Below are 27,941 nucleotides of genomic sequence, written 5' to 3' on the forward strand. Positions count from 1 at the left end.
ACGGATCATTGAGGAATGAATCTGTTAGCATTCTGAGTCTCCTGGAATTCATTACTCTGCATGGCTCACTGTGATCGAGTCAAGTCAAGTGCATCAAGTGCATTCCCACACAGCTGCACAATATGGAATATCAATGGATACTGAATGGAACTCCAAAGTAACGAAAGGTCAGGGTTTAAACTAGACTTGCATTACTTTCAGTCCTGTGCAAACAGCAGCATTGTCCTCTTTTGACCCTTCCCAAACATCCCAACGCACAGGGATGCATTTTCTCCTACACACAAACTGTACACACTGTGCAAATAAACATCTAGGTGAGTCACAGAATGCTGTCTGTGTATCTGTGTGCCTCTTGTACTGTGTTTTGAGACGGAAATAGAAGCAGCCAAAGATGTTGGTAGCTAGCAGTACCGACATGAACATGAACACACACACATACACACACACATCTCCATAATAAATGCATTGTTGAACCCTTCAGTATCCTGAAAGTATAAAGTCACTATCAAGCTCCTTGACCACGAGGAACACCGCACATGACAAGACCACAAGACAAACAAACCTCTCTCTCTCACTCACACACACACACACACACACACACACACACACACACACACACACACACACACACACACACACTGTTTACACTCAGGCTGCAGTGTTTGAGAAGTAAATGTATAAATGATTGTGCAAGCACAGCAGGACGAAACAGAGCAAACAAAAATCCGCATCAGCCTCATATCTAAATGCTTTGACTTCAGTAAATATTTATTTGCTTGATCACATTTCACTATAACAGAATGCTTATTCTAGCCACTCTGTGGATATGCTGCAGTTTATTAGTATGTACAGTATACAACAGAAGTAAATACACCACTGTGCAATATCCCTTAAATGCAAAATGATATGAAACTGTGGGGTATTTGCTTTATTGAAAATTACAACCTAACAATACTGTGTTTTTTCCCCCCAAAATGTCTATGTCTACTGTACCTTTTCTTCTAATGACAGATTCAAGATGATTGCGATGTTCTGACATTCTTTAGAGACAATTTACCTTTAGCTGCTCCTTGCTAGACCGGTTGTGCTCCGTCTTTTTCTTTAAAATACTCCAAAAGTGTTCTATTGGATTCTAGTTAGGAAACACACTTGGCCAGGTCAAACTTTTTAACAGAATCTCGTGGGCTTTTGGCAGTGTGCTTATCGTTATCATGCTGGAATAATTCTCTCCTGCCAAGATTGTCTTGTCAGCCCGTATTTTGGTATATACAGTACACAGGCGTTCATGGCGCCATTTATAAATGTCATGCAGCCCAAAATCATATTGGCCAGGTTCATGCCAAACACGCTGGACCCCATCTGAGCCAAACATATTAATCTTAGTCACATCTTGACCAAAGGACGTGCTCCTGATCTTCATAAGGCATCGTTTCATGTTCTTTAGCAAAGTTTAATCTTACAGTGTTGAGTTTTGTGTTGAAGGGCAAGCAGTGTTTATCTTTTTCTTTCTTAGACAGCTACTATAGGGATTGATGTTATGTAATGTCCTTTACACTGTCAGAGCTGTCACAGAAACTCTGATTTCCACTGATAACCCCTGTGTCGAGTCTAAAGCACTTGCTCGTATGTTTTTTTAAAGCTAGAATGTGCAAGTAGTGCATTGTCCCTTGTGTCATTTACTGTAGGAGCACCGCTGTTCTGATTAGTGGTCTATACCTCCTGATTCCTCCTACAACTGATTATTATTATTTATACTTTTAGGTTATTTTATATATACTTTTAGGTCACCGATCTTTCTGCTTACAATCAGATTTTTAAGTTCCTCTGGCAAGTCTTTTCCATGTGGAGCCATCGGGAGCTTACAGATCCAAAACAGAGAAAGGTCTGTACTCTGTACTAGTTTTCTAACCTGTCACATTGATCATACTGTAAGTGCATTCACTTTTCTTGCATTGAGTTTCTATTCTGGGGCTTATATGTTTAACATAAGCTGCGTCCCAGATGATGTACTACACGCTTATGTAATACTGCATGTTCTCTACAGTGTTCTCTACCGTCTAGTTTATGAATTTTAGAATTGTAATATCATCTAGAAAATGATACTTATTAGTTTTTACTCACTGGAAGAATAAGCTGTTTCCCAGTCAACAACAAATGACATAAAGCACATATAATGTGGTGGTGTGTAACATCTGTGGCCGGACGCCACCGGATGCGGAGATCGAACAAAGAATAACCGCCATTGGCTCGATCGCCTGCAGTAGCGAATCAGATTCACTTGCAGGATTTAGTGTGTGTACTACTTTATTAACATAACGAAAGCTAACAAAACCTACATTAAACATGACAAAACTTAATTATACCATAAAATCCTGGATAACATAAACAACACATAACGATGGCATAAATACCTTGATAGAACAATGTTCGACCTTATGGCTCATGCACAACAACAATGACTCATAATAACAAAGAACAAGACAGGCACATATACAATAGTACATCAAGGTAAACAAGAAACAAGTGAAAGGTTGGGAAAGGCAGGATAGGAAAAGACGTGACACAGCCCACATGGAAACTATAACAAGCTCCAAGCTCCTGACACGATTCCAGCTTCATCAGAATACAGAGATTTTTAAAATGTTGAAAAATAAATCGTTTTTTATTGTTTTGATGAAGAATACTCTACTTCATTTAATCATTCAATTATTTAGATGTGATACAAGGTTTTTTTTAGATTTGAAAAAATTATTTGACTTTTAAGTCAACATCCACAGGAGGGTTTATTAGGGATGAAAATCTCTACAAAGTCAATTCAACGGCTAACTGACTATCATTGGTGTGTTTCTTCAAGACCAAAATCCGCAAGACTTCACTGAGCGGAAACAAACACTCTGGTAATGTAATAGAAATAAAAATGTATAAAAATATTCTCACTTCATTTTTCACCCCATAATCCCCCAATTTTTATTTGAAGGACATGGAATGAGTCCTAAATCCCTGGCTTCCTCTATACTTAGGTCCTGTTTCCAGGACATGTATATTCCAAGTACATAGAGTATAGTCTTGTGGCTCAATATTTTACAAGCCCTAATTTCTCAAGTACTTGTAATCCTAGAACTCTGTATTCTCAGGTTACTGTGTCCACAAGGCCACATTTCCCCCGGATTATATGCTCCCAGCTCCCTGTTTAGCTCTCTAGGACCTGATATTCAGAGTCCAATGTTTCAAGGGTTTTATATTATCATGTTCCAATGCTCCCTAAAGTCCATGAAATGATGAATTGACCTTATATTTACATTTACATCATTTGGCAGACGTAATTATCCAGAGCGACTTACATTATCATATACAGCTAAGCAATTGAGGGTTAAGGGCCTTGCTCAGGGGCCCAATAGTGGCAGGTTGGTGGACCTTGGATCGAACTCACAACCTTACGATTGGTAGCCCAACACCTTAACCATTAGGCTACCATATGCCCCTCTTTATATTTTACTCAAAACGCTCAAAAATGTACAGTACATTATTAATCAGGTATTTAAGCAACATTACTGGAAAACATCGATACTTTATTTGTTTTTTAAATGTGGAAGTTTAACAATGTCATGAAAAAAATTATTCTATCTTACTAATGATGCTAAAAACAGAATCCATTGTTATTTTTGGGTGTATTTGTGCCTATACTATATCACTGAGCCTTCTTATATTCACAATAAGACACACAAAAAGCACAGGGAACCATCAACCAAAGAACGATGGAGATTTAACTACTGTATGAAGCAAACAGCTGGTGGTTACTCACATCTGGACTATAAAAGCCGCCAACCACGCTACCGTACACAATCTCAGATATTATTTAATGACCTTATAGATAAGCACTTTCTTAATGAAATAACCAGAGAAGATTGTAAATTGTGGTTTCAGAAAAATCAAGAAATAAACATCTGGAACATCTGGAAATGTCTAGTCCATACATTTGTCCTTGTCTTCAGTTGTAGTTTGAAGACATATTTGCTGACAGTAATGAACATGGAATATTTACAGCACATATTTTCAAAACCTTTGTACATAAAATAGTCGTTACGAAGTATATATTTAAGCATCTGTTAGGGATTTGCTCATATTGAACAATATCTCAGCCATTTTGCACATACTTGCACATAATGCAATATTTCAGTCATTTGCTGTTTTTTGCACAATTCTATATACAGTATTATCCCAAGGACCTGCTGCTAAGAAACTGTGTTCATTACAGTATTTACACTGGTGGGTCGGTGCAGTTTCTGTTACTGTTTATTGTCTTTTGTGTATTGTATTTTTTGTACTTTTTGTATTGTCTTGTAACGTTTTGTCTACACTGTCTTATCTGTCTTGTCCTGCACTGTCTTTTTGTCTTGTCCTGCACTGTGTGCACCAGGTTGCACAGTTGCACTTTATGTGGCTAAGACTACTTACAAGTCCTTAGCCCTGTCTTTGTTTTATGTAGCACCTTGATACTGGAGAAACGTTGTCTCATTTCACTGTGTACTGCAACAGCTATATTTGGTTGAAATGACAATAAAAGCTTCTTGGCTTGACTCTCGTCTTAGATAATAATGGCAGTGACGTCTGTGATTTGGTGGGTTCCCTAAACAAAAAATTAAAATCAACCATTTGGCATTTCGGACATGATACGTCCCAATGGTCCATCAATTTTAGCTACTAGTGGAAATAGATCCTGAAGAAGTTAGTAAGTTATAGTTTGTCAGATTGATTAATCCATTATTAAAAGTGCTATACAAATACATTTGAACTGAAGTGATTTGGGGAAATGTGGTAACTTAGTTTCTAAGGCATTGACCTACTGATTAGACGGTTGTGAGTTCGAATCCCAGGTTCATCACGTTGCCACTGATGGGCCCATGAGCAAGTCCCTTAACCCTTAATTGCTCAGTTGTATAAATTGAGATAAAATAATAGTCGCTCTGGATAATGGTGTCTGTCAAATACCAGAAATGTAAATCATTTGTACTGTAAAATTGACATGCTTTTACATTTTAAGCCAAATGATTTATTCCTGACAGGTATTTCAAGAAAGGGAGTGATACATGAGGGGGTGATGCACACAGTAAAACATCTCAGTGTGGTTATAAGAAATATAGGCACTCTTGGAACGCAGCATGACCAATTAAATCGGTGGAAGGGAACTAACTGTTGTAGAAAATGTGATACAGTTATATGTTCAAAATCCAGAAGTAATTCAGCGGACGGATCTAAAATGCCATTCTAATGGCTAAATAGTGCAGTACGTAAGAGCATATGTAAAGAATATCAAGTCATCTGTTATTCAGCCTGGGACCTATGTGTAAAATTCAGAGTTTATAATAAACGTATTAATATTCTTGTTTACTATTTATACAGTATAACATTCTATTGATATGTTTATATTCACACGCATCACTATTCCGAGTTCGGATCCAGTTACTTTACTCAGATACTACCTCTCTATCTTTGATAGATTTATTTCTTTGCAAATTTCTACCATATTTCCACAATATGCCTTAGATCTTGTATTTCTACTTATCGAATTTGTGTCTTGTTTTTATTTCTTTACTTTATTTTTATTCTTTACCTTGGTGGTAATTGAGCTTCCTAGAAGTCCAGTGAAAGGATCCAAGGCTCTCATTGCTGCAGCCGGGGTTCGATTCCCAGGCAGGGAGTTAATCCAGCCACCGAAGAGTTAACTCTCAGTACCAGTCGAAAGCCTGGACAAAATGGAAGGGTTGCGTCAGGAAGACCATCCGGTGTAAAACCTGTGGCAAATCTGATACGCAGGCACCGTGATCCGCTGTGGCGACCTCGAACAGGAAGCCGCCAAAAAACCTACAACGACCTTAGTGTTAAATGCCTATTTTTATATCAAGGACAGTCATGAAAATCATTTCACTCCGTCTCATACTGTATACGATTGTCTTATCTGTGACAAATTCCATTTGAATCAGAACTTATGATACCTCATTCTTAGGATTTTATTTGAGTTTACATTCTGTTAACATACTTGGCAATAAAGACCTTTCTGATTCTGAGTAGGCTTTACAATATTAAATGCTACACGAAACAGTAATACAGTATATATATATATATATATATATATATATATATATATATATATATATATATATATAAAAGTTCCAGTTTGTCTTTAAGTGCATATGGCAGTTCTACACGAGTCGATGAAATCCATTTGAAATGCTTCATGTGCAGCGGTGTAGAGGAAGTCAGCGATCAGTCAGAGTTTCAGGATAAGCAAGGTCACACATCCACTATGAAAGACCCAAAGAGTCCCCTCTATCCGTTCTGCTTTAGTGGTTAGTGGTTATGAAGTGTAGTGAACATCACAGGACCCTGTCTAAATCAAATCCCCTGGGTCACTCTTCTTCTGTCCCGCTGCACTTCACCTCGCCCGTTCCTTTCACTGACAATTCCTCATATCTTCTCCGTACTATTTCTTCAAGGGTGCCATTTGACGCATCCCTTTTTTGACACGTTTGAAAGGTGCCCGTACCTGTACATCCGCACACCGTTGAAAGAGACTTGAGAACAGAGAGAGCAACCAGAAAAGCCACAGATGAGACAGGTAGAATGTTGGGAATAAACAGGTAAAATGACAAAAGGAGATCAGCAGGGGGGGAATAGATAGTAACGTGCAGATGTCAAGATTTAAAGCGGAGAAAAAAAAGAAGAGTTAAGGAAAATGTGTCGAAACGGAGCAGCGAAAATAGAGCGGGAGTAGAAGAGAAAAAGAAAGCTAATCTGGATCATTTTGTGCATTTTCACCTCAAGAGCTTATTCTTAGCCACTGAATTCGGATCAACGCCAACACCAAAATGCTACTGGTTTGAAGCTTTAGAGCTGGAAAATGTTAGAACGCTTGAAATAAATACAGCAGCGTCGAATCAATGGTTTGAAGAAGAAACATTCCAATGCTAACGTTAACAACGTTATTTTACCTTCTTCACTTTCATGGAGCACTGACTAAAAGAGCAAATAAGTGAAAACGAGAATGAGGAAAAGAAACACAGAGTGAAACCTTCAGCAGAGACCACAGAGCCTATATTTAATACAAAAAGGTAAGAAATTAAATAATACTTTGTAATAATTGCTTTTATAGGAAATGAATCAACGACTGTATGGTGCGATGTAGCTTAATGCCAAGCTTTACTGTCAGGATTACTGACTTCACACACAAAAGTTGATTATTTTCACAGAACAGCATGTCCTACTGTGTGTATTATTCCTCTTAAACCTTCTGTTTGTTTTTTTTACTGTCACGTCATAGGAAGTGCTATGGAGTATCTTTTCAAAAGTTAGCTCTAAAAAGTTCTGCCTACAGAACAACTGTAAACATTTCTATAATGTAAACTGTAAACACTAAAGCTATGTTCATACGTATAGCGACTTGCGGAGATAGAGACTGTAAGTGGGTGTGTCCAGTGACGTGATAAATCTGAGAACAGTGGAGCTTTATGCTAATATGTAGTGACTCGGTGCAACGTCTACCAATGGGAGTGAAGACAGTAAAGTATAATGTAGTTATACACTCTTAAATTTTATACACAAGCTGTCAACGTTGCCTGTTTTCTCCGATGGGGAAAAAGCTAGACCCAAATGTGTGGACAGCAAAAACAGGAGGTTTAATAAAATAACAGAATCGACACACAGGAAACAATATGGAAACAAAGTAAAAAGAAAAGAAAAGGCAGTTAAATACAAAACAAGAAACCAGGAACACAGAACAAAGAACAAAACACAAGAGACACCTAAACTACAACAAGGACTCAAACACAACACAACAGGTATAAAGACAGGAAGTTGTATTAATATAAGAGGAACAGGTGTGCAGAGGTGGGAAGGGACTAAAGATCGGGGCAATCACGTGTAAAGACGCACAAACAGAAACGCATGGCACGGAACACACACACTGCCGGAACATCCTGATACAAACGGTAAATTTTCATTTTAGCGGCAAGAAATCTGTTTCGTTGTACTGTATGTTATTACCATGGCAACCGTTAGTGGGAACACCTATAGGTGACTTCATGGTACAGTCATAGGCAGAAGTGTTATTACCATGGCAACCGTTAGTGGGAACACCTATAGGTGACTTCATGGTACAGTCATAGACAGAAGTGTTATTACCATGGCAACCGTTAGTGGGAACACCTATAGGTGACTTCATGGTACAGTCATAGACAGAAGTAAGTTATTACCATGGCAACCGTTAGTGGGAACACCTATGCTGTAGGTGACTTCATGGTACAGTCATAGACAGAAGTAAGTTATTACCATGGCAACCGTTAGTGGGAACACCTATAGGTGACTTCATGGTACAGTCATAGACAGAAGTGTTATTACCATGGCAACCGTTAGTGGGAACACCTATAGGTGACTTCATGCTACAGTCATAGACAGAAGTAAGTTATTACCATGGCAACCGTTAGTGGGAACACCTATAGGTGACTTCATGGTACAGTCATAGACAGAAGTGTTATTACCATGGCAACCGTTAGTGGGAACACCTATAGGTGACTTCATGGTACAGTCATAGACAGAAGTAAGTTATTACCATGGCAACCGTTAGTGGGAACACCTATACGTGACTTCATGGTACAGTCATAGACAGAAGTGTTATTACCATGGCAACCGTTAGTGGGAACACCTATAGGTGACTTCATGGTACAGTCATAGACAGAAGTGTTATTACCATGGCAACCGTTAGTGGGAACACCTATAGGTGACTTCATGGTACAGTCATAGACAGAAGTGTTATTACCATGGCAACCGTTAGTGGGAACACCTATAGGTGACTTCATGGTACAGTCAGAGACAGAAGTAAGTTATTACCATGGCAACCGTTAGTGGGAACACCTATAGGTGACTTCATGGTACAGTCATAGACAGAAGTAAGTTATTACCATGGCAACCGTTAGTGGGAACACCTATAGGTGACTTCATGGTACAGTCATAGACAGAAGTAAGTTATTACCATGGCAACCGTTAGTGGGAACACCTATGCTGTAGGTGACTTCATGGTACAGTCATAGACAGAAGTAAGTTATTACCATGGCAACCGTTAGTGGGAACACCTATAGGTGACTTCATGCTACAGTCATAGACAGAAGTAAGTTATTACCATGGCAACCGTTAGTGGGAACACCTATGCTGTAGGTGACTTCATGGTACAGTCATAGACAGATGCAGTTATAAATTTGCTGTATGTGTGAACACAGCTTAAAAAGCTACACTTCTTACCTTTAAGCTGTATGAGTTATACTGTATATTCAAGTGTTTGTTTTGGAACAAAGTCATATTCGTTTGTTAAATCTATAACAATGACTGTAAAAGTCGTTGTTTCTTAGGAGAAAAATATACAACACTCATCTGAGAGCCGGCTACTAACACAAGGCATGAACAACATGGCGCTTCAACACACAGAGGTTGAAGATAATGTAACTGTGAGCTCTGCCTTCCTGCTTCCGAGGTAATTCGATTGCAGCATGAGTAATCAGCTCTTCCTATGCTACTTTGTAAATAGCATGGGAAGAGAAGATTTTTTTTCTTTAATCAGAAGCACAAACACTGTGTGGATGATATTTTGATCACAAAAAAAAAGTCAAGATGGTGGCAGGAACAGAGCTAATAACAGATGCACAGACAAAGGCACATTCACGCAGAGATGCTGAGAGAGAGGGATTATGGTATCACTTGTGCTTCTTGGGGTTTCCTCACATTCATATCTCAGAGTATCTAGCTAAGAAATGTGTGTGTGTGTTCGCGCGTGTGTGTTTGTGTGTATCTCACCGAGTTGCCATCTGGAGAGAGTGTGCACACACACAGACACACACAGAATACAATTACTGTGCATGTTCAGAAGGGAAGTACATGAATGATTTGTGTTTATAATGTGTGTGTGTGTGTGTGTGTGTGTGTGTGTGTGTGTGTGTGTGTGTGTGTGTGTGTGTGTGTGTGTGTGTGTATGTGTGTGTAAGAGAGAAGCGGAGAGAGGAATATAACGTGATATAACATTTGTGTGTGTGTGTGTGAGAAAGAGAGAAGCAGGAAGAGTAATATAAAGTTATATAACTTTTGTGTGTGTGTGTGTGTGTGTGTGTGTGTGTGTGTGTGTGTGTGTGTGTGTGTGTGTGTGTGTGTGTGTGTGCACAGAAGCTCCTTTGGCTTTGTGGACTCCAGCCTGCTGTGTCCTAACCATCATGGCTGCCAAGAACCCTAATCTCCACTCTGTCAGTGTCATTACTGCAGCTCAGCCACTCGGAACAGAAGCAGAAGCATGTGAGTAAGAAAAACAGGCCACATTTGAGGCAGTTTATAAATAAATCCACAAGCAGCTCCGAGATAAGGAGTGACCACAAATCCAAAAATCTATGACTTTGTACTTAAAGGTCTGCTGGGGTTTAGCACTTAAAGCATCCTTAGTCTGATTCTATTAGTCCGATTCTATATGACTGATCGTTTGTCAAATCAGTGAAGTGCCGAGATGCCAGGAGGCAAAAACTGCAGGGGAATTCACATAAATACTGAGTAAATACTAAAAAACTGGGAAATGTTGTAAATACAGATGAAACAAGCTGACCAACTCAAGAAGGTTTGTTTCACTGTGCATCTCTTTTTCTACATGCAATATCTAACTATTAATAATGATCTATTATTATTATTATTATTATTATTATTATTATTAATGGACTTTACAACAAAAATAAAGAATAACAATTGTCAGGGTTTCGATCCTGTCTATGACCCTCTGCTCTCTGATCTGTTATATTGTGGATCAGAGCAGCTTGAAAGGGCTTGTGGAGTTCTGCCTGCTGCTCACAGCACTGCTCCATCTGCTAAAGCACAGCTTCTTTTTACATATGCATGCACGCACCCACACACACACACACACACACTCACATGCACACACGCATACACATTTAAATAATGGTGTTGTAAAAAAAAAGGCAGGGCCTATTCTGAATATTTGGGGTCCCTTAACGAGTTAGTCAGGGGCTCTACACATACACAATAACCAAACGTGAAAATAAGTAATTACTTCATTATTTTGGAAGAAGATAACCATTTAAAAAAAAAAAATAATAATAATAAAAAATGCATAGATATAAAAAAAACTCTAAAAAATCGTATTAAAAAAAAGACAAACGTATAGATATATTACATATATAGATATATAACATATTTCCATATATATCTTATACTTATATTTTATATTTAAATCCAAAAAATGTCATCCCTAGTGAGCAAGCAAAAAATAAAATTTTTAGAAAAAATCTCTGAGATGAAGTGAGGAACAAACTTTGAGAAAAAATCCAAAAGGAAACCAATTCTTATCTGAGTAAAACAAGATCGTGGCATTAAATATAACTGAAGTTAGTCACATACCTGATAAATACAGACTCTTCACGATCACCACTTCTTTACTCTGTTCTGATGTCGGTCACCACATTTAGTTACGTAAATGGCAGTTTTCACCACACAAAAGGAAGCACTGCCTGATACAGAAGAGCTTTTCAGCAAAGAATTGTGTTTTCTTTATTTTTTCTTTATTTAATTTTTTTGTTGTTACAATTATAGAGCTCCCTGCTGGTCCAAAGTGCCCCTAAGTGGCCACTTATAAATAAATAAATAAATAAATAAATAAATAAATAAATAAATAAATCACAGGCTTCATTTTGAATATGTTTAGACATTTCCAGAATTATTGTCACTTCGCAAGAATCCAAACACCTGAATTCACAGAAAAGACCCCGAACATGACGGTACTTTCTAAATAAGTTACCATGCATGCAAAGTTGTAGTTGTCATTCTTATAGGACTGTCTGGGTTTTTTTTTTCTTTCAATTTTGTCTACATTCATTCAATGAGACAGATTTATCTCAGGGGCACATGAACTGCACAAAAGAGCTTTCTTTACTTAGCATTCTGCCAAATAGACTGCAGTAGTATCACACCATCTCTAGTAGCAATGCAATAACCAATGAAATAATAAAAATGGCTGGTGCACTAATAGGAGTTGTAATAGCCATAAAAATGCTTGTCGTCAGAATTTCTGGGTGTATCCGTGGTGTACGAAAAAGTTCCATCTTCACCGGGAAGATAATATAGTCTGCAGTGCTAAATCAATGTTCCTCCTTGAAGTGTTTTGCAGCGCTTGAGCAATGGATGCCAGATAATCTCCTCAGATTATGCGCTTGTTTATCATTAAGACCGAAGCTGCTTCTTACAGAATACATACATTTGCTTTCGTTATTTCTTTCTCCTTAAGCTAGGAGTTTTAAAAGTTATTTGGAAGTGTCTACAGTACATGAAACCTACAGTGTGCATCTAGTTATACTGTATGTGAATCAAACATTACTAATAATTCAAGTTGAAGGAAATAGCATTTTTTTTGACCCAGCACTTCGGTGTCAGAGAGATTGGGTCAGAATTGGTGGGAAATCTGTATGCGTGCATTAGGCATCAGCTCAGATATATGAAACATTATCATTAGGCAAGAAAGATATACAAGTACACTAGGACAATCAAGAGCCACAGCCAATAAAGAGCCCGAGATAGACACAAGAGTGAAATGATAGCGAGTCGAAGTCGAAGTCGAAGAGAGCACAGCCGCATATAGAGGTTACATTTGGTCTTATATTAATTTTTATACTTTGCAATCGATTATATCTCTATAATTTGTGTATCTCACCCACTAATCTGTGTCTTTTACCGATCAGACATGATAGTTTTATCTACTTTGTATATTAGCAAGCTAGCCAGTGATACTGAGGTAACTTTACAGAACTTACCTCAAAGAATGAATGCAGATTCTACTTCGACTTTGTCCTGAATTACACCAATTGTATATGATGAGGATGGTCACTGCTAATGTTTTACAAATCTTTATGTCCATTTTTCTTATATAGCACTGTCTTACAGTGTCAGGAACATTGAGATTGAGCAAACCTGTTTAGGTGAGTGTGTTAGGATGCCGACTACTAGCTCTTAGCAATAAGCTTTCCTTGTTTGTTAGCAACATTAGTCTCATAGATAAAGAAAAAAAATAAGGGCAATTGGTTTGGTGGTTTACCTTTAGTCATGTATATATTATAGCAGATTATATATTAAATATAATAAATTAAATACATAACTATCTTTCTAAGTTATCAAGATTGAAAGACTTCCTATAATGTTTCGCTAGATGATCTTAGCAAAATGTATCCAAGGAAACAAAACGAGGTGGTGAGGTGAAATACAACAGATAATAAAATAAACTAAAGGTTAGCTCTGAATTAGTTCAGAGTTACTTACTTTTGCATAAAGTTGATGCTAATTCTGTCCTTCATTTGTTTACTCTTAACAGTGCCTGAGAAATGCTCCACATCGTTATGCGTGTCATTGCTGTTATAACTAGGTCCTCAGTTATTTGGTGTCAGGTAAAACCTATTATCAACTCACATCCAAACATTCTTACACATACATACTGGCTACAAAGAAATACAAATACCTCAATTAGGCATGGCCAAACACACACACACACACACACACACACACACACACACACACACACACACACACACACACACACACACACACACACACACACAAAGCTCTATTTTCATCTCTCTGCATCCTATACTCAAGCTGTATTAAATGTCAATCGTATGTAAGAAAATAGAACGACAGCTAAGGACTCGTAGCCACAGCAACCAGACAGAAAATCATTTCAGAAGGAGGAAAAACAGCTGCTCTAACACACAGATCGGGATTCTGACTTAAAAAAAAAGCCACAAAAGCGATAGAGGCTGAATTCTTGATTAGAACACAGTGAATCTGTCAAAAAGCTGCTAACATGCCCTTAAAAGAAATGTTAAAGGCAAAAAAAATTAAATTTTAACTATTTCCCGATGAGCCGAGACATATTTTTGGTTTCCTGCTGGAGCCATAAGGCTAATAATAACAACTTATTGCTAATGCTTTAGCATTAGTCTGAATCTCAGATTTGTTTTGTGATTTCTGACACTGTATAATAATACAACGGTTGCCAAATAATGTATTGTTCATGCAATTGACTGATGATTTAGTAATGTGGTTTAGACGATGCCTTTACTTTTTTTTTGTCTGCTAAGTACCCATTAAACCAAAAAAAAAACTAAAGAAACAAACTTTTAGACATAGGTCTATGTCTAATTGTAATTGTGCCAAGGAGAACACTATGTATACTTAATATTTTATATGCAGTCACTGATTTTGATCAATGCATCCAATACATTAAGCAGATGACAGTGAAGCAGATGTATATGTGTATCAGTAAGGCATTTAGCTTTTACATGTGTGTGGGAGAGGTCAGAGCCAGAGAGCTACTGTACATTATTTATATATATCAGTGCAAAAAAAAACTGTGATATGAGAGAATTAAATGTGTGAACACTTGAACTAGCCTCCAATCAATTAATATATCATAATATGAGGTTGATAGTATAGAATATTGTGCAGCATGTTTGATTTTAGAAAGAATAGACAGATTGACAGACAGGCAGATTGACAGGCCACACCTCCTTTATCTGGATTGACAGACACAGATGGCTCACCTCCTTCTCTGGGACTGACAGAGACAGAGATATCTCCGTCACTGAGAGAGACAGGCACAGAGGCCACGCCTTCTTCACAAAATCTATCTCTATCAATCCTATCATTCACATGTGAGTTGTGTGTGATTGTCAGAAGCCAGATAAATATGTGCTCTGCGTCCTCTGCTCTGTGTGTGTGTGTGTGTGTGTGTGTGTGTCATCCAATTTTTTATAATAGTTTTAATATAATACAAATATTATTTTGTTTACATTCTCATACAACACACTATTTTTTATTACTAACTTGTTGAGTTTTATTTTCTCATTTGCAAAATTATTTCAAAAACATTTTCAGAGAGCTTCTTAGTTTATCAGGTGTTATGTGGGCACCGTTAATGATGTGTTAAGCTCCGCCCCTTGTTTGATTGCCATGTTTACTTTGTCCCAGACTTAACGGCCACGTGTCATGTCAGCATCTGTTTTGACCTTTAATGTTCTCTTGTGTGCAAATGTCTCTCCTATATTAATTGATCCAATATTCATTTCTTTCACAGTGGCATGACAGTTTATCTTCCGTCGACATTTGCAGCAGCAGCATTGACTATTTCGTTGCGTTGTCCGAATTCTCAGAGGACAAATTATAGTCCATAGACAGTCCTATATATCATTACTCGTAATGCATTGTGAATCCAGCGCCTCTTCACTAAGTACCACAGGCATAATGATTTCTTTAGCTGGAAATGTACTTATCAGGGTAATTACTGAGCAGCCATCTTCACATATAAATGTGAATAAAAATTGTTCTTTAACAACCACTAAAGCCAACAGCTGCTTGGTATTGTTGTATTTAATATAGTTTTCACATATAATACTCCTAAATTCAGGTTGCTAGGTAACATTTAAATTGTTTATATAATGATGGTCCACAATGATGTTTCCTCACTACTACGTGTTATCTGCTTAACTGATGGCCTACACATTGTGCTATCTAGAACATCTAGTAAATAGTGAGGGAGTGAGCAAGAGCAAATTTCTGATATAGCACAAATAACTGAAAATTAATACTAGGAAATAAGGGTGCTGGAGCCATGAACTAGGGGACTATGAAACAAAGAGTTGCCTCTTTCACTGGTACTGAGAGACCCAGAGGCCACACCTCTTTCACTGGTACTGAGAGACCCAGAGGCCACCCCTCTTTCACTGGTACTGAGAGACCCAGAGGCCACCCCTCTTTCACTGGTACTGAGAGACCCAGAGGCCACCCCTCTTTCACTGGTACTGAGAGACCCAGAGGCCACCCCTCTTTCACTGGTACTGAGAGACCCAGAGGCCACCCCTCTTTCACTGGTACTGAGAGACCCAGAGGCCACGCCTCTTTCACTGGTACTGAGAGACCCAGAGGCCACCCCTCTTTCACTGGTACTGAGAGACCCAGAGGCCACACCTCTTTCACTGGTACTGAGAGACCCAGAGGCCACACCTCTTTCACTAGTACTGACAAATAGAGGCCACGCCTCTTTCACTGGTACTGACAGACCCTTGTGATACATCTGACAGATAAAGAGGCCATGCCTGCTTCACGGAGACCAACAGACACAGAGGCCACACCTCCTTCACTGAGACTGACAAACACAGAGGCCACACCTCCTTCACTGAGACAGACAGACACAGAGGCCACACCTCCTTCACTGAGACAGACAGACACAGAGGTTACACCTCCTTCCCTAAGACAGACAGACACAGAGGCCACACCCCCTTCCCTAAGACAGACAGACACAGAGGCTACACCCCCTTCCCTAAGACAGACAGACACAGAGGCCACACCTCCTTCACTGAGACAGACAGACACAGAGGTTACACCTCCTTCCCTAAGACAGACAGACACAGAGGCCACACCCCCTTCCCTAAGACAGACAGACACAGAGGCTACACCCCCTTCCCTAAGACAGACAGACACAGAGGCTACACCTCCTTCCCTAAGACGGACAGACACAGAGGTCACACCCCCTTCCCTAAGAAAGACAGACACAGAGGCCACACCCCCTTTCCTAAGACAGACAGACACAAAGACCACACCTCCTTCCCTAAGACAGACAGACACAGAGGCCACACCCCCTTCCCTAAGACAGACAGACACAGAGGCCACACCCCCTTCCCTAAGACAGACAGACACAGAGGCCACACCCCCTTCCCTAAGACAGACAGACACAGAGGCCACACCCCCTTCCCTAAGACAGACAGACACAGAGGCCACACCCCCTTCCCTAAGACAGACAGACACAAAGACCACACCTCCTTCCCTAAGACAGACAGACACAGAGGCCACACCCCCTTCCCTAAGACAGACACAGAGGCCACACTTGAAATTCTTTGGAAGGCTTTAAGACTAGAAGCTAAATATAAAGAAATATAAACCAGAGTCTGGAATCTGAAAGAAAGGCCAGTTATATGGAATGATTTACTTTCACTGCTTTATCCTGATGATTTGCACACTATTAATGCTCTCTATTCTTTCCAACAGACCAAAAGACATAAAGAAAACAAAGACGAAAGATAAACATGGAAGCAGCATTCTGTAAATAACAGTAAATCTAAAGACAAATAACCAACACAACACCTGCAAATGTATAACTGTAGATCCGCAGTGCTTTCCATACAGATAAGTGGTGTCAGTAGTGCTGAGAATCTGTGTGTGTTACAGCGAGGAGCATGAATATAATAAGCCTCCCTCAGAGGAGATGAGTGTGGGAGGACAGTGCTCACCTTCACAGTGCTAAGAAATAGAAGGACGATGCATGGTCCTAACAATCCAGCACACACACACACACACACACACACACACGTTTACATATATCCATGTAAGGACCTTTCATTTACTATTGATTGAATTGAAGCATCATGATTATTCTTGTAGTCACCTGAATGTAGCACCTGAATTTCACCAAGCGTAATAGGACCTGCGAATGGACTCGTGTGCTGAAGGTGAGGCTCAGAGTTTCACATTCTGCTCCTTTAACCAGATAATGGTTCCAAACCTGTACTCAAGCCAACACAGAACTCACTGAGGAAACACAAGCGCAGTGTCTGGATTTGAACCCGATAGCGAATGAGTGATGGTCCAATAATGACCCACACTTACCCGTTCATCTGGCTCTATCTATATCCCATTCTGGCTGCAAAATCATTGCCGTGATGAGACCGTATTTCAGAGTAGAGTGTACAGCTGGGACATTTTCAGCCCAAAATTGAAATGCCACACAAACATTGGTTGCATTTGGGATGCTATTGGCCCAGATTTGAAATGCCATTAAAAAAAAAGTTAAAGACCGGCTGTTTACCATCGGGTCACTTCTGGCCCATAATACACTCTCTGTTGCCATAACAAGCCCTTATGTGACTTCGATCTGGCTTTGATTTCTCTGCTCTCCTAAAAACCTGCAGTCTGTATGCAACCACAATCCATGTCCACAAACGTAAAAATAAAAAGAAGCTTAAAATCTAGAAGTGAATCACTAGAATTGAATCCAACCTTTCAGACATTACCAGAAGACGCTCGGCTGTGTTATTTTATCCAGAGAAGACTTTGCCAAATACTGACTGAGACGCATCAACAATTTAAAGAAATTTAAGTACAGCCTTTTTTTTCTGCAGTACTTGAGACAATCTTTGCTGTTTAAAAGCTCTGCTAGATACCCGTGCACTCCAAGGAGGGAGTTGAGTGTGTTAAGGAGTATTACTTTACGATTCATACATCATAGCCAAAAGTGCAGCATCTTGTACAGCTGCCGAGAGTCTTTGGCCCGATTACAAAGATGATGATGCCCTGTTGACTTTTACCAAACGACTGCAATCTTGCGGATCGCAGGTGTTCTCACTCCAAGCTAATTATATCAGCTGTCAGTCATTCTCAGCAATCAAGTATGCACACACACACACACACACACACACACACACACACACACACACACACACACACACACTTCCTGAGCCACTTCAGAATGTCTAGCCGAGCCTCATTCACTCACTCATTCTGCATACTGCTATTCATGAAGCAATAGTCACCAATAATGCAATCCATGGATGCTGCCCAAATGCTCCATAAACATAAAGTGTGTGCCTGTTTGTGTGTGTGAGTGTTATTTTGAAAGCCATGCACTGGCAAACAACACGCACTAGCTCATCCAAAATACCCATACACTCCCATCTAAAGTAGCTAGTACTTTTATCTACAGTGATAGCGCTACAGATTAGCGTTTAATTATAATGAGAATCTTTATGTCTGTTCATTTGAGGCAAGGTTTCGGCAGAAGGTCTAGGTCTAAAAACAGACAGCGTAAGAACAAAATAATATAATATCAGGTACGTTCATGTATGTTCATGTTCCACATAAAAAATGCACATGTACATTTAAACAGTCTCATTTCAGCACACTTGTTATATATAAATAGTTAAATAACAATTCTTGGGAAATAAATGCTCCATAAGGGAGAACTTGCTTCATTTAATCAGAAACGATCATTTATTATCATAAATCATAATTGCACATCATAATTAATAACCACAACTGAAACTCATACTAAAGCCAATTTTTTCATATTTGTCATAACCAGATCTGAAATGCTGACAGAAATGTTATTATTCTGAATAATTGCATTTTCTCCATTTACATTTACAGAGATAAATCACTGAATCTGTCAGAATATATTATGTAGTTGATTTGCACACGGCTCATAACGGCTGGTTCGTTGCGTTGCTGCTGAAAGAGTTTCGACTAAATGCTTTGGAAAATATCATCGGAGATTTAATCATAACATTTGCAACTTTTTTAGCTAATCCTTAAAGGAATCCCTAAAGAAATGGAAGCAGGTGAGCAAACATACTCACTCAGGATGTTTATACATGCGGTGTTTGTGTGGTATTAACGGGCCTAATGTGTGTGACAAGAAAACAGGTCGAGTCATTGAGGTCAAGTCAAGTCGAGGAGCTTTTATTGCCATTTCAACCATTTATAGCTGACACAGTACATGAGACAACGCTTCTCCAGGACCATGGTGCTACATAGAACAACACAGCTAAGGACTTAAAGTGCATCGTCTGCAACCTAGTGCAGACAGACAGTACAAAACCCTACAGGACAAATACACAAAATAACACCGACCAGTGTGCACACTGTATATTATAAAGTATATTGTGAGGGTTCTAAACAATGAGGGTTTTTGCTAAATATACAGTATATACAGTACAGACCAAAAGTTTGGACACACCTTCTCATTCAAAGAGTTTTCTTTATTTTCATGACTATGAAAATTGTACTGTAGATTCACACTAAAGGCATCAAAACTATGAATTAACACGTGTGGAATTATATACGTACATAACAAAAAAGTGTGAAACTGAAACTGAAAATATGTCATATTCTAGGTTCTTCAAAGTAGCCACCTTTTGCTGTGATTACTGCTTTGCACACTCTTGGCATTCTCTTGCTGAGCTTCAAGAGGTCGTCACCTGAAATGGTCTTCCAACAGTCTTGAAGGAGTTCCCAGAGATGCTTAGCACTTGTTGGCCCTTTTGCCTTCACTCTGCGGTCCAGCTCACCCAAAACCATCTCAATTGGGTTCAGGTCCGGTGACTGTGGAGGCCAGGTCATCTGGTGCAGCACCCCATCACTCTCCTTCATGGTCAAATAGCCCTTACACAGCCTGGAGGTGTGTTTGGGGTCATTGTCCTGCTGAAAAGGTGGTGTGTCCAAACTTGGTCTGTACTTTATACATATATATATACTTATGTTATAGCAGCAATTGGATGAGGTATAGAATGGTATAGAATTTCTATTGAAAGTTAGAGACTTCCTCACACCTTAACAGCACCACCACCAGCCTGGACTGTTAATCCAGATGTAGATTTGTCTGGATGTATCAGTAGGAATCCAGATGTAGATTTGTCTGGATGTATCAGTAGGAATCCAGATGTAGATTTGTCTGGATGTAGCTTTATAGAAATCCAGATGTAGATTTGTATGGATGTAGCATTATTGAAGTCCAGATGTAGATTTGTATGGATGTAGCTTTATAGAAATCCAGATGTAGATTTGTCAATATGTAGCTTTATAGAAATCCAGATGTAGATTTATCTGGATGTAGCTTTATAGAAATCCAGATGTAGATTTATCTGGATGTAGCTTTATAGAAATCCAGATGTAGATTTGGCTGGATGTAGCTTTATAGAAATCCAGATGTTGATTCTTTTGGATGTAGCTTTACAGGAATCCAGATGTTGATTCTTTTGGATGTAGCTTTACAGAAGTCCAGATGTAGATTTGTCTACATCTTTAGGGTTTTTGCTGTGGAATTATAGAATTCCCCACACCTTTACAGCTGTTAACACAAGGCGGACTGGGTCCATGGATTCATGCTATTAGCACCAAATTCTGACCCTACCATCTAAAATCTAGATTCAATCACACCATCTTCAACAGTTCAGCTGTCTGCACCCACTGCAGCAGCTTCCTGTTTGCGACTGACAGAAGTGAAGCCCAGTGTGTTCTTCTGCTGGTGTAGCCCATCGACCTGAAGGTCTGACGTGTGACATGTTCTGAGAAGACCTTCAGTATATTTCAGTTGTAAAGAATGGTTATTAGAGTTACATTAGCTTTCGGGTCAGCTCGACTCAGTCTAGCCATTCATCCTCTGACCTTTCTCATCACCTGCAGAACTCCAGTGTACATTAACCCGAGCCAAATGTTCTCAACTCGAAAGAAGTCTAATGAGAATACAGCTTTCAAATATTGAATTTGTGACACTTTTTTTTTTTTCAATCTCATTATATCTCCATCCACTTGAGCTGAAATTACTGAGAGCAGCATGACACTAGAACCAACAGGCCAGGTGAAGCTTTTTGATTCGGTGAGTTAAAACCAAACTCTTTTTAAAACACTTTACAATGGAAATTTCTTCTAACTATTCATTTAGATGACATTTCAGGGGCGATCATTATGTGTGGAACAGAACTCTACAAATAAGGGCCTCTGCAGAATGTGGAGGAAGAAGAATTAGAGATTTATGTTTGTATTCAGACATACTGTACAGTAGCAGATGGTTTGTGAAGATACACCCGAGTTGGAATTTGGCCGCATGCCTCATACTAGAAAAGAAATGCTTTTGTTTTACTTTATTTATGAATTCATTTTATTTATTTATTTTTTGATCACAAGGACAGAAATGGACCGTGTCATTAACAGCATTTTGCTTTGAGTCACAAATGCATATCTGCCAATCGCTTAGTCAGTGGCCTCCAAGACTTAATGGTCTGTGACACTAGGAAATCACTTGGCAAACACAGCGAGTGGGTGAATCAGAGACATTAAATACAACAGCCATCACAACAATAACGATAGATATGACTCAAGGCTTTAGGAAAGAGCGGAAGTGGGCATTATATATTTGATATCCTCTGATAACCACACTGATGGTGCAACAAGTTGCTTTGTTTCTCAAAGCTCTGTGGTTTGATCTTGAGCTCAGGTTACTGTCTGTGTGGAGCTTCTCCATATTTTCCTCATGTCTGTGTTCTCTGGTTTCCTTCCAATGTCCAAAAACATGCTGGGAACTGGATTGACTATAAAGACTATAAGTGTGAATGTGTGTGAATGTATGGTGCCCTGGAATGGACTGATACCCTATTCAGGACATATACTGTACTGTACCTGCATCCCTTTTATTGTTTTGGGGATAAGATCTGTGTCAACCATGAACTCACCAGGATAAGCAAGTCACTGAAGCTAAACTGATGAATGAAATTGACCAACAGACATTAAAGTAGCTCATAAGAATAGCAAGACTCGGGAAGTAGAATTCGGGAAAACAAAAGCACTTACAGTACGTTACAGTCAAGGGAAAAAGAAAGTACACCCTTGTTCCATTCAATGTCTTATTTTACTGTAAAGTTTATATATATATATATATATATATATATATATATATATATATATATATATATATATATATATATATTATTACTAAAATCATAGAAGTGAATGAATGAATATACTATTATAATAATATAATATAATATAATATAATATATAACTATTCTTCAAGTTTACAGGAATAAATGGTATTAGCTGCAGACAGTGGTGTATGTCGGAGTGATGCAGTATCTCTTCGGCCTCTTTATTTGTCCGGTTATACACTTTGCTCAAATAAATCAGCTTTCTAAACTGCAACTGCTGCGAAATATAGAGATTGTGATTTAAGGACCTCACAGTAAAACCTGTAACTATAATAAAAATAAAGCAGGAAAAGTGAATATGCTGTATATGCAATCAAATTCACTGAGTATTTTCTATTCGAAGACGATCTACAAAATAAATCTTTATTAGACGTTTTTTTCCAGACATTCTTTTCATATTTAAGCTTAAAATTCGTAATATTCTGTCGGCAGATCATTTCTATTATCTAAAAAGAAAATTATTTGACGATTTTTTTTTTGCCAAGGCAATTTTAAGTATGAAATTTGTAAATAATAACAATAATAATAATAAGAAATTACAAAATGAAATAAATACAAGACTAGATTTCATCATATTTGGTTTATTATAATCTTTATCTAAACTGAAATGCTACGTATATTTAAACAAATCCAACCCATGTTTACTTGCTAAACTAACGTGCAGCCAACAAACTGCTAAACAACATCACAAATATTTCATTATCAACAAATTTTTGGTGTGTCAGGGTGCAGTTTTCCTTTAATCTTCAGAGTTTGTCGTTATAGTCTGCAGTTACCAAGACATTTTAATGCTAATCTGCTACTTAAATTCTGTTATAAATAAAACATCAAACGCTGCCGACATAACCAGTTTCCCCAAGCAACAACTCGATTTCGGCTCCTCTTTGATATATTAAGCACTGCTAAAAATGCTGTAAGGCATTCTGGTGTGCGTGTCTGCTAGTTAGCTGTCTGCCTAGTCGACTACCCGTGTAGATGTGATCGCAGTATAGCTTTTTATAAACACTTACCATGCTACGCTGTTAGCATTCAGAATGACAGGTCTGTCTTCCATGGACGTCTTGTTCAATGAACAGAATTATGAGATTGACTAGTCCAAGGAGACATCTTGGATGTCTGAATTGAGCAACTTCAGGAAACATCTGTCCCTATGTTGTGCAGTATTTTTTTTTCTTATAAAATCTGGCCAGACATACTGCAGTGCTGCAGTCAAAGTTTTCTTTAGAAGTTATATCTGAATGCTACAGTACATACAGTATGTGGGCTGCTACTATCATGGACTTACAAGTACAGTAATAAAAAAATGTGCTGATATGAAGCAAAAATGCAAAATGACGCATCCCGAGTATGTACAGTATATTCAGCTCATTGTCAGCAATCCAGATGTAGATTTGTCTGGATGTAGCTTAACAGAAATCCGGATGTAGGTTTGTCTGGATGTACTGTAGCTTAACAGAAATCCGGATGTAGGTTTGTCTGGATGTACTGTAGCTTAACAGAAATCCGGATGTAGGTTTGTCTGGATGTACAGTAGTTTTACAGGAATCCAGATGTAGGTTTGTCTGGAGGTACAGTAGTTTTACAGGAATCCAGATATACTGTAGGTTTGTCTGTATGCAACTTTACAGGAATCCAGATGTAGATTGGCTGGATGCAGTTTTACTGTAAACCAGGTGTAGATTTGTCTGGATGTAGCTTTACAGGAATCCAGATGTAGATTTGTCTGGATGTAGCTTTACAGGAATCCAGATGTTGATTTTTTTGAATGTAGCTTTACAGGAATCCAGATGTTGATTTTTTTGGATGTAGCTTTACAGAAATCCAGATGTATATTGTCTGGATGTAGTTTAACAGAAATCCAGCTGTAGATTTGTTTGGATGTAGCTTTACAGAAATCCAGATGTAGATTCGAATCCTTAAAAAGCATGCCTAAGGCAACAGAAAAATCTCTGATGTGAGGAAGAACCCTTGAGAGTTTACAGTCTCTAAAGCGAGTCAGAGCAGATTATAAATCATTACAATAGTAGAATAATAACAAAGAATATTAACATCATTTAAAAATATGATTATGTTGAGAAGATTATGAAAGAAGAGTGCTGGTAGGAGCAGGAGGCAGGTCATTTATGATTACAGCACCAGTTCTTCGGTACAGTATCCAGGTGAGATTACCCAGAACGAGATTTGAACATGAGCCGAGCTGCAAAGTTACGAATCTTTATGATATCAATGTATAAAATGTTTTTTTTTTTACTACACCATGATTATAATACAGTGTGCAATCTGCGTTGCAGGGTTTTTGTTGCCTAAACTGCTGTGTTTAATGTAGAGCTCTAAATAACCTTCCATACAGCCATGACTGGAAGATGATTCCCTGAGGTTATGTGTTTTTATGATGTATATGATCACATCTGATGCTGTTTCTGACAAACACATGCATTTACATTACTTCATTTGGCAGATGCTTTTATCAAAACCGAATTACAAGCGAGGCAGAGCTGAGCAATCAAGTTGCAGGTGAGAGCTTTTGCTCTCAGTGTACACATTTACATTTACAGCATTTGGCAGATGCCCTTATCCAGAGCAACTTACAGTTTATCTCATTTTATACAATTGTGAGTTAAGGGCCTTGCTCACGGGTCCAGCAGTGGGAGCTTGGTGGATCTGGGTTTGAACTCACAACCTTCCAATCAATAGTCCAACATCTTAGCCACTAAGCTCACAGTTCCCATAAAGCTCCCCTCGACCAATGTGGGGCTCAAACCCACAACCCTAAAATTAAGCACGCTCTACCATCTGAGCTAGTTGTGTACACAATGGCATGAAAAAGGTGCATGTTGTCATTTTCATAGATACGAAGAACATCGTAACATAAGTAAGAGATAAATAAATAAGTAAGAGATGTATAAAGCGTCCAGGATGTGGTTTGGAAGAAGACTCATTTTTGATAATGTTACATTGCTGTTGCAGTGATAAGGCTGTGACGATGGTAAAATGTGTTCACTGTGTGGATTGTACACTGAATACAGAATGTGGTTTAGAACAAATACACAACGCACATCGCAGTGATAATGGTCTGACATTCGTGATGCTATTTCGTTGGTCTATATTGTGTGTTGTTTAAGACATATTACAATTGGATTGTTTGTGTATACGATGGTGTGTATATTTTTAATAGGAAAACACATACAAAATTGACATGATAATGATGATGATGATGATGATGGTTATCAGAGCTACCTAATAAATTAAGTAGTGGATGGAATCATGATGTTCATGTAGCCGTTATAGTGAATATAGTATGTGGTTTCAGACACATCCACATTAAAATGATTTGTGAAGGCATCCATCAACCATCCATCCATCCATTTATTTTCTGAACCACTTATCCGGCACAGGGTCACAGGGAGCCTGTAGCCTATCCCAGGGGACTCTGGGTACAAGGCAAGGGACAGTCCATCACTTATCCATCACTGGGATATTAAAAGAGACAATCACATCAATCACTCAACAATCGCACACACACACACACACACACTCATTCATACACTAGAGACAATTTAGTGATGCCAGTCAGCCTACCACGAATGTATTTGGTCTGACGGAGGATACTAGAGTACAGGGAGGAAACCCATGAGGAGCACAGGGAGAACATGCAAACTCCACACACAGGACAGAGACAGGAACCCGAAAGCCCAACACTGTAGGTGCGAAGTAAACGCACTGATCCACCATGTCCCCTTATGGCATACAGTATAGTAAATGGTATATAGATTATGACAATGGTATACAGATGATAAATGTGCCTGCATGTGGTGTTTATACACCAGCTTATAGTGTGCCCATATTTCTGTAGTTTAGGAAATAGAATTGTGATGGCATGTGGCCTATATAGAGTAATCTGGGACACTTTGAAAGTGATGTTTTTGATGGTGTTTAAGTGGTCTACATAGAGATGTGCACTATATATACACACGGCCCTCCCAGGTGGTGATATCTTCTCTTACCATCATCTCTCCTACCAGAAGACTATTGGGATGTTTCCATTCCTGAAATCTATTGAAGCTTAGGAGTAACAAACCTGAGCTTTAAACTTTTATATTCTTTCTAGTTCCACTTTGTAGTCCCTGGTGCTTTTCTGGCTTTTTGTATGGCTTTCTTTGATTGTTATCGTCACTCGGGATTTAAACATCTATGAGCCAAAGCGCATGCTGTTTTCTGATGCTTAACTATTATTTTTCAGTCTGTATTATCAGTTTATCTGTCTGGATCTGGACATCGCTGTAGTTCCTTTTGACTAAGCTTTTAATAGAATACAGCTAATGTTAACATACTGCTAATTTACAAGCCAGTTTTTTTCAGGCACATGATGTCTCAATCCACTCCTTCATCATTTTATGAACGTTTTATGAACATGATGCCTTTGATGTTTCTGACCAACACCACCGGTAGCATTTAGATTCTCCAAGTGAAACACTGGTCCAATACACACACACACACACACACACGCATATTTAGGCTGAAATGATATATGTGACATATACAGAAGACATATAGGCTAAAGTCAAACCCAAAGAATTCAAATTGTTCAACCATTCCCGTCTTAAGGAGCACTAAATAAAACAAATAAGCAACTTAATTCTACTAACATGGTTTCATATATTCACATACATATGAAACACTGCATCCTTGTGACCATTCAAGACTAAAGAGAAAGGTTTATTTTGAGCATTAAGATCACCTGTCCCCCCAAAATCATACACATAAAGGTTAATTATCCCAAACTGCACTGTTATGAATGGAGAAACCCACAGCATATAGTGTGTGTACCATGTAACGACCTCAGTTCAGGAAGTTAGAGTATTTTGCGTGTTTAATATCTGTTTTGATTTATCAAGCTCAGTCAAAATTAAGCTACATATGAATTAAACTGTTGATGTGTGATGGCAATTTCACAGAGAAGTGAATTCCCTGTCACAAGCTTAATGAGTCAGTACACAGGAAAAGCAGTTAATCATATGTTTGAATTAAACTTTCAGTACAGCGTTTTGCTGTAGAAGCTGCTGAACTCGAGGTTTGATTTGCTGAAAGAGAATATTAAGCCACAATGCCCAGCACATCCCTGTGCTTTTAAAATCAAACTACAGTGTAGCAGTCTCTTAATATATACATGAAATGTGTTTTCATTCATTCATTCATTCATTCATTCATTCATTCATTTTCTACCGCTTATCCGAGCTTCTCAGGCGTCATCGGGCATCGAGGCAGGATACACCCTGGACGGAGTGCCAACCCATCGCAGGGCACACACACACTCTCAGTCACTCAAACACT

The 27,941-nt window shown here is 38.6% G+C and overlaps 1 protein-coding gene and 1 long non-coding RNA gene across 5 annotated transcripts in view; one reads left to right on the forward strand and one right to left on the reverse strand.

Annotated features, from left to right (window-relative positions):
• Positions 1-27,941, reverse strand: part of fut8b (fucosyltransferase 8b (alpha (1,6) fucosyltransferase)) — a 130,815-nt gene that overhangs the window by 97,231 nt on the left and 5,643 nt on the right. For 2 of the 4 annotated variants that reach the window (XM_047801878.1, XM_047801877.1), the window contains exon 1: positions 5,612-5,985. The exons of 1 other annotated variant lie outside the window; for it this stretch is intronic. The gene's annotated coding sequence lies outside the window, so the exon portion shown is untranslated. Of the gene's footprint in view, positions 1-5,611; positions 5,986-27,941 lie in introns of those variants that run through there. One more of the 4 variants, XM_027166235.2, reaches the window with a different exon arrangement.
• Positions 9,203-16,288, forward strand: LOC113655620. Its single transcript, XR_007138169.1, has 4 exons — positions 9,203-9,520; positions 10,204-10,329; positions 13,397-13,469; positions 14,610-16,288. It is a non-coding gene; the product is annotated as an uncharacterized LOC113655620 (long non-coding RNA).

Source organism: Tachysurus fulvidraco, chromosome 16, assembly GCF_022655615.1.
Source record: "Tachysurus fulvidraco isolate hzauxx_2018 chromosome 16, HZAU_PFXX_2.0, whole genome shotgun sequence".
NCBI lineage: Eukaryota > Metazoa > Chordata > Actinopteri > Siluriformes > Bagridae > Tachysurus > Tachysurus fulvidraco.